Here is a 9102-nt window from a genome sequence, read left to right on the forward strand (position 1 = left end):
CCCCGCGGCCTCTCCCACCCGCCGGGCGCAGGGCTGTCCCAGTAGCACCCCCTAAACTCTCCACTGGTCTCTTCACGGCTCTCACCGCAGAAAGGGCGTCGCTGGTGCACATTCATGAAAGATGCACCCCCGCCCCCTTTCCCCTCTTTATTTTCTCCCCCAGGAGGGCCAGGCTGCTGGTCCCCCGCCTTCGGAACCACCGAGAGGCCCCGTTCTCGGACTTTGTGGGGAAGTCGCCAGCAAGGGCGGGGCAGGCCTCCTCCTTCCCGCGAGGCGGCTGCAGGCGGCTCCCGCCACCTCTCCCCGCTCTGGCTGACGGGGACGGGCTATTTTCTACCGCCTGATCCGCTGCCTCCTGTGCTATAATTGCACAATAATAGTGGCGGGCCTTGGGCGAGGAAACCTAAAATTACATCAGCACGCGCAGCCCATGTGCGGGGGCAGTCCGGCCCTCGTGGTCCTTCACGTGTCCACGCTCGCGGCCTGCAGGGGAAACCTTCCCAGACACGTGCTCCAGGAGCCTGGAGCGGGGGCGGCTGCTTGTGGAGGGGCGGACTGCCTGGGGCGGGGTAATATTCCATTGTATATGCGTACCAAACCTCTTTCTAAAATTTATTTTTTAATGAAGTATAGTTGAATAGCAATGCTGTGTTCATTACGGCTATACGGCAAAGTGACAGTTTTACATATATATGGGCTTCCCCGGTGGCTCAGATGGTAAAGAATTCGCCTGCAATGCGGCGACCTGGGTGGCATCCCCGGGTTGGGAAGATCCCCTGGAGAAGGGCGTGGCAACCACCTCCAGTATTCTTGCCTGGAGAATTCCCATGGAAGAGGAGCCCGGTGGGCTACAGTCCATGGGATCACAAACAGTCGAACATGACTGAGCAACCAAGCATATATTTTCATATTCTTTTCCAGTATGATTTATCACAGGATGTTGAATGTAATTCCCTGGGCTCTACAGTAGGACTTTGTTGTTTACCTGTTGTCTGTACAATTGTTTGTCTCTGCTGATTGCAAATTCCCAATCCAACCCTCTCCCACCCCCTCCTCCATGGCATCCATCATTCTATTCTCCATGTCCCTGATTCTGTTTCATAGATATGTTCATTTGTGTCGTATTTTAGATCCCACGTATAAGTGATATCATATGGTATTCGTTTGCATCTGACTTACTTCACTTAGTATGATAATATCTAGTTACATCTATGTTGCTGCGCTGACTTTATTTCATTCTTTTTATGCCTGAGTATTGTTCCATTGTGTGTATGCACCACATCTTCTTTATCCTTTCATCTGTTAATGGACATTCAGGTTGTTTCCGTGTCTTGGCTATTGTAAACAGTGCTACTATGAACATTGGGGTGCATGTGTCTTTTTGAATTATGGTTTTGTTGGAATATATGCCCAGGAATGGGATTGCTGGATCATATGGCAATTCTATTTTTAGTTTTTTAAAAGTTAATTAGGGGGTACTGGGTCTTAGCTGCAGCACGCAGGACCTTTCGTTTTGGCACGCGGACTCTCCTGTTGTGTGCAGGCTCTGGAGTACGCCTGCTCGGTATTTGCAGTGCCTGAGCTCGGTTGCCCCACACATGTGGGATCTTAGTTCCCAGAGCAGAGCTCAAACTTGTGACCCCTTCATTGCAAGGTGGCTTCTTAACTACTAGACCACAGGGAAGTCCCTATTTTTAGTTTTTAAGGAACATCCATACTGTTTTCCATAGTAGCTGCACCAGTTTGGGTTCCCACTTACAGTGTAGGAGAGTTTTCTCCACATCTTCTCCAGGATTTATTATTTTAGAGTTTTTAATGATGGCCATTCTGATGGGTGTGAGGTGGTACCTCATTGTAGTTTTGATTTGCATCTCTCCAGTAATTAGTGGGAGAAAGCGATGGCAGCCCACTCCAGTACTCTTGCCTGGAAAATCCCATGGATGGAGGAGCCTGGTAGGCTGCAGTCCATGGGGTTGCTAAGAGTCAGACACGACTGAGCGACTTCACTTTCACTTTTCACTTTCATGCATTGGAGAAGGAAATGGCAACCCACTCCAGTGTTCTTGCCTGGAGAACCCCAGGGACGGGGGAGCCTGGTGGGCTGCCGTCTATGGGGTTGCACAGAGTCGGTCACGACTGAAGTGACTTAGCAGCAGCAGCAGCAGCAGTAATTAGTGATGTTGAGCATCTTTTCATGTCCTATTGGCCATCTGTCTGTCCTTTTTGGAGAAGTATTCATTTAGGTCTTCTGCCCAATTTTTGATTAGGCTATTTGTTTTTTTGTTATTGAATTGTATGGACTGTTTGTGTTTTAGAAATTAAGCTCTTGTTGGTCATATCATTTGCAAATATTTTTCCCAGTTCATAGGTTGTCTTTTTGTTCTGTTTATGGTCAAACTCCCTATTTTCAAATAAGGTCCCATTCACAGGAGCTGGGAGCTAGGACTCGAACCTGTCTGTTTGGGGACACAATTCACCCACGAACTCTCCTGGTCCTTGGTTGCTGGTTAAGTCGGATTCTGAGCCCACCTTGACCAGCAGAGTCAAGTCTCTGGGGGTCTAGAATGCTGCACTCTGGATACTGTTTTCATAACATTTAATTCTGGTATAATTTCAAGCTTAGAGAAAATTTCAAGATTAATGCCAGAAACTCCTATAGAGTCTGCCCAGATTCACCAATTGGTTGCATTTTGCCCAGTTATCTTTGCCACATTCTGTGTCCATTACTACCTGTACCTGTGTCTATATCTGTGCTCTATACGCATATACAGATATTTATATACATTTTCAGAACTCTTTACGACTGTGTTAGAAGTGTGGTGCGCCTTCATCCATAACCACATCACTCTGTATTTTCTAAAAACCAGGATTCTCCTTTATAATCTGGTGCAGTTCTCAAGATGGGTAAATCTCACATTGATACGGTACTCATATCCAGCCCATGTCCATATTCAAAATGTCACCAGCTGCTCCAGTGATGCCCCACAGGGAGGGGGGGCTTGGTACCCGAGCAGGTTGCCATGGCAGTGGATACTGGCAGCCAGGTCACCAGGCACCAGCTCTGAGGAGCCAGCCTTGGTGGGAGGAAGGGAAAGCACCCCTCCCCAAGCCTGGAGATGGTGCTGGTCTTGGGAGAGAGTTTATAGAGCTTTGGAGGGGGAGAGAGCTTCCAAACCTCATTGCTTCAGCCCACCTTGGTGTGCCAGGTGTGACCACGTGACTAAGTTCCAATACTGAGCTTTTATAGAGCGAGGCTCCTCTTGGTCTTCTCAGATCATAGGGTGGTGCTAGGACCTGAGCATGTCTTTCTGGGGAGATAGCACAAGTGGAGCCTAAGTTCCTGGGGGATGGGTTTTAGAGGTTAGGCATGGCTGGGCAAGGCTATGGGTGGGCATCTACACTGGGCATCTCCAAGCTGTCCCTGGCCTGGTAGCCCCCACTATGCCCCTTGCACACCATGTTGCCCCCCTGGCGCCAACCCTTGTGCTTTCGGAGCAGACATGCCTGCTGGCCTTTCTTCCTGTGGAGGAGCCTGGCGACTGTCTGGCACCCACTCCCCACCCTGCCTGGGTGCTGGCATGAATCCCTGTAGGTGTCCTACTCCTTTGCGGGAGACTGTTTTGTGAGTGGATGTGCGCCCCGCTCTGGCCAGTGAGATGTGAGGGCAGTGGGGGGGGGCTCCTTGGTTCTTGACCCCTCACCACCCCGAGATATGGACTGATCCTTCCAGCTGCAGTTTCTGGGTCTCTCTCCTCTGCTTCCTGTGTCCACTTACAAGAGTCCTGTGATCACGCTGAACCACACAGATGATTCAGGATAATCTCCCCACCTCAAAGGCGCTGATTAGAAGTCTGCTTCCATCCGCCCCTCCCCCACCTCCACCCCTCGGTGGAGCAACATGACATATTCACAGGCTCTGGGGATTCCCACGTAGACATTTTGGAGGCTGTAAGTCTGCTGGCCACAGAACATTTCCTTGCTCCTAAGGTGGGGGGGGGCGGGCAGGAATGTGGTCCCTTCTGCCTGTGGCCACTGCAGCTTTATGATGAGATGTCTGGAGCATCTGCAGCCCTGATGACCATCTGAGGATGAATAAATGTGAAAGGAGGCAGAGTCAAGGCAGAAGCAGAGCCAGGAGGCTCTGAAGAGGGAGTCCTGCTGGGAGGAGTCCAGGAGCCTCTTTTTGGAGGAGAGAGCTTCCAAACCTCATTGCTTCAGCCCACCTTGGTGTGCCAGGTGTGGCCACATGACTAAGTTCCAATACTGAGATGTGTGTGGAGGGCAAGGAGGGGAGTAGGAAAGAGGGAGGAGATGGAGAGGGCTCGAGGGGGTCCTGTGAGCTGGGTGTGGTCTGCTGTGAAAGTTCTTTGTGCTCCACACTTAGAAGAGATGATCTTCAATCCTTCTAAAAAGTAGAAAAGTACCAAGGGGGCAGGGCACAGCCACAGCTCAAGCTGGGGATGGGCTGCTCGTTCCCAGACGTCTGTGGGAAGAAGCAGGCTGCTATTTTAATAAGCCAGCACCTTCTGGGTCTCGGCTGCTCCCGGGAACCAGACTCCACATGCTGTCTGCTGAGGCCCGACTTTCTCTCTGCTCACACCAGTGCCCTTTCCAGTCAGGCAGGAAGCATGCGTGTCACCCATCACCAGCGGCTGCAGGGGGCCTGCTGTGATCTCTCAGCCACACCTCCCACCAGAGTTTTTCACCGTGGGAAGAAGTCAGATGCTCCTCCTCAGGGCTGAGAAGTCAAGCCAAGAGCAGCGTCCTTTTCAGGAAGGACTAAGTTTCTTAAGCACGAGTGGAGGATGTTTGCTATTTGAGGCATGAGCAGATGGCAGGATCCTGCCACGAGGACACCACTCACCGGGCCTCACTGTCATGAGTCATTTCCTCTTGGGGACAGTCTTGCCCCAGGTGATGCAGGGTCATGTCTGGGGACATTTGTGGTTGTCACAACTGGGAGCTTCTGGTATGGAGGAGGTGGGGCCAGGGATGTGTTCAAGACCCACAGAGTCAGGACAGCCCCACAGAGGGTGACCCAATGTCCACGGTGCCCAGGAGACCCTGCTACGTACAAATGAAACACACAGCAGATGCAAGGCCCCACGCCACCTCCTCAGGCTTTTCTCAGATGCTGGTCACCATCTGTGTCCCACCTCGCAGACGATGACTGCAGCCATGAAATTAAAAGACACTTGCTCCCTGGAAGAAAAGCTATGACAAAACCTAGACCCTTCTAGACTAGCTCTGACAGGGTCAGGTGGAAGGGGCGGTGTGTTTCCTTCGCCATCACCATGGAAATGTGTCTGGAGGATGAGATGTGGACCATGGGCAGGCAGGCAGCTGGCCAGGCCCAGGCACGTGGGCCAGCCCAGGTCAGGCCAGGCCAGTCAATGGTCACTGAGTTGTCTATTAAAAAGTAGAGACATTACGTTGTTGACAAAGGTCCATATAGTCAAAACTATGGTTTTTCCAGTAGTCATGTATGGTTGTGAGATTTGGACCATAAAGAAGGCTAAATGCTGAAGAACTGATGCTTTTGAACTGTGGTGCTGGAGGAAACTCTTGAGAGTCCCTTGGACCGCAAGGATATCAAACCAGTCAATCCTAAAGGAAATAAACCCTGAATATTCATTGGAAGGATTGATGCTGAAACTGAAGCTCCAATACTTTGGCCACCTGATGCGAAGAGCTGACTCATTGGAAAAGATCCTGATGCTGGAAAAGATTGAAGGCAGGAGGAGAAGGGGATGACAGAAGATGAGATGGTTGTATGGCATCACCACCCAATGGACACGAGATTGAGCAAACTCTGGGAGACGGTGAAGGACAGGGAAGCCAGCTGTGCTGCAGCCCATGGGGTCACAAAGAGTCGGACATGACTGAGCAACCGAACAACAACAACACACCCCTAGCCTTACCGGGTCCGCGCCCCCATCATCTCCCCCACACCAGTGCAGGTAGAAGGACTGGACTGCCTTTCCCAGGACCCCCAGGGTGGACTCTCACCAGACTTGTTGACCCTCTAACTCACGAGAAACTAATTTAGTCTCGGTGGTAGGGGGTGGAGTTCAGGAGCTTTGCTGGTCATGTTTCCTTTCCTGCATCTCTGTAGGAACTGGACTGCACTTTGAAATCCTGATGTGGAGGGCTTGGGACCCTGAAACCTCAGTTCTGCCTCCTCTGGGACACCCCTTTCCCGAGGAGATGGACACTGCACAGTCCAGCCCCCCAGAAGCAGGAAGGGCAGTGGGTCCCTCAGCTTCTGTCACTAAACTATGCGAGGCAAGCCATCTGCCTCCCTGGGGTGCTGCTGCCTTCAGAACAGGCACCTGCAACTCAGTGACCATTGACTGGCCTGGCCTGACCTGGGCTGGCCCACGTGCCTGGGCCTGGCCGGCTGCCTGCCTGCCCGTGGTCCATGTCTCATTCTCCAGACACGTTTCTATGGCGATGGCGAAGGAAACACACCACCCCTTCCACCTGACCCTGCCAGAGCTAGTCCAGAGGGGAGAACTGTATTCTGCTTTAGGGAGAGAGCCCCAAGGTCCCATGACAGAGGGTGTGGGTGCAGGGGAGGGTGAGCACTGGGCCTTTGTGCAGGCCATGTTCCGCGGGCATAAAGGTCTGTAAAAGATGCCGTGGGGCAGGACAAGTTTAATTATTTCAGCAAAATGCAATCGTGCCACAGGCAAAAACGTTGAGGATTTTTTACTGTAGCTCAGATTTTCCCTCAAGGTCTCCGTCTCCCTTTCTCCTTGCTTTAGACAGCATCACCCCTGTGGTTCCAGCTCCCGGGAGCGGCCGGCCAAGGTCCTAACTCCCACCAGGTGGCCTCTGCTCCCACCCTTCCAACACCACTCCTGGTGGTCATATCTCCTGGATGGAGCTAATCTCTGAGTTGTCTCCTCACCTCATTTTCCTTCTCAGATCTGTGTGGGGGAAGCTGTGCCGCCATACCTTATCTTTAGCTCCGTGAGACCCAGTTGGACTTCTGACCCCAGACCTGTAAAAACAATGAACATGTCTGTTTTGAAGCCACTACATTTGGGGTGATTTCTTACAGCAACTGCAGGAGACGCATGCAATGTCACCAGGTGCCGGGTTCCATGGTGACCCATCACCCTTTCTTGCAGTACGGAACTGCCCCAGGGATGCCTGCAGTCTGGGAGTGATGTGGCCACTGAGCAGGAGGAGCCTTGGGAGGGGAGCACACAGTCTTTGAATTCTGAATCCCTGTTTTGGCCATGTTCACCTGTATCTCATGGCCTGATGCATTGCGTTTGAATTCTGACTTCCTGTCATGATTTTGGCCATGTCCACTTGTATACCTATGGCCTGTTATATGTCCTCAAATCTTTCACCTCAATAAATATGTGCAAAAAGGAGTGTATTGTCTACATAAATGGAAAACCAGTACCACTTGCCATAAAAAAATAGAAGATATTTTTAAAAAGAAGAAATCAGATCAGATCAGATCAGTCACTCAGTAGTGTCCGACTCTTTGTGACCCCATGAATCGCAGCACGCCAGGCCTCCCTGTCCATCACCAACTCCCAAGGTGTCAAAACTAGTGGAGGAAACTTGATGAGGTGGCTCTGTAAGGATGGCATTAATTTCAAGGGGAAGCACTTACTTGACTGTGGAGAAGCCCGGGATGACCACCTAACTCAGAGGATGAAGTCACCCTTCCAGTGAGGGGACCCGGTGTTCTGGACACCATCCTCCCGGGAGGGCACAGTACACACAACACCTCTCACTGATCGCGAGATGACAAGAAAGAAGCCCAGGTGGAAGGATCTCCTCTAAAATAACTGCCCAGGGAGCCTTCCCTGGTGGTCCAGTGGCTAAGACTCCACGCCCAAATGCAGGGGGCCCAGGTTCAATCCCTGGTCAGAGAACTAGATACCATAGGCTACCACTAAAGATGCTGCATGCTGCAACAATCTTGCTACAACTAAGACCCAGGGCAGTAAAATAACAGACCAGAACTCCTCAAAATGGTTCAGATCATGAAAGATGGAGTGAAGCGCTGTTCGATTTGGGGAGACCAAGGAGACAGAAACATCTTGTCACACCAGGCCTGGCTCCCGGGCCAGGACACAAAAAATGAAATAGCTGTAAAGGACATTACTGGACAACCTGTGAAATCTGAACAAGAACGTATCAGTGCTACTTTCTTCTGATTTTGGTCATCATGCTGAGGTGACAGCAGTCACCATCTGCAGTGATTTTGGAGCCCAAGAAAATAAAGTCTGTCACTATTTCCATTGTTTCCCCATCTATTTGCCATGAAGTGATGGGACCTGATGCCATTATCTTAGTTTTTTGAATGTTGAGTTTTAAGCCAGCTTTTTCACTCTCCTCTTTCACCTTTATCAAGAGGCTCTTTAGTTCCTCTTTGCTTTCTGCCATAAGGCTGGTTTCATCTGCATATCTGAGGTTATTGATATTTCTCCTGGGAATCTTGATTCTAGCTTTTGCTTCCTCCATCCCGGCATGTCCCGTGATGTACTCTGCATATAAGTTAAATAAGCAAGGTGACAACATACAGCCTCGATGTACTCCTTTCCCAATTTTGAACCAGTCCATTGTTCCATGTCTGGTTCTAACTGTTGCTTCTTGTCCTACATACAGGTTTCACAGGAGCAGATAAGGTGGTCTGGTATTCGCATCTCTTGAAGAAGGAGGGACTGTATCCCACTCAGTGGCACCTTGAAGACACTAAGCCCCCTGTCATTGCTTTGGGAAACATTCTTGTAGAAGGTGGGAGCTAGGGCAGGTTACTGAGCAAGGGAAGAGTGTGGCTGGTCTCCAGGGAGATTAACTTAGCCTCAGGAAGGCCCATACATCTTTGATCTTTGGTCAAGGGCATTTCGCACCACCCATGAAGTTTGCAAATGCGGCCCCAGCTGGAGGCACCACCGGAAGTAGCTTAGCTCTGAATGCTGGGGGTTCAAGTCCCTGTGCCATCTTAGGTAATGACTTTGCCTCTCTGATCCTGTTTCTCTCTGGGTGAAAGCGAAATGGGGATGATGATGATAAAGCGTACCTTGCAAGGACTGTGTGCGTGTGTGTGTGTGTGTGTGTGTGTGCGCATGG

This window comes from Bison bison, unplaced genomic scaffold (assembly GCF_000754665.1).
Source record: "Bison bison bison isolate TAMUID 2011002044 unplaced genomic scaffold, Bison_UMD1.0 scf7180017864203, whole genome shotgun sequence".
Classification (NCBI taxonomy): domain Eukaryota; kingdom Metazoa; phylum Chordata; class Mammalia; order Artiodactyla; family Bovidae; genus Bison; species Bison bison.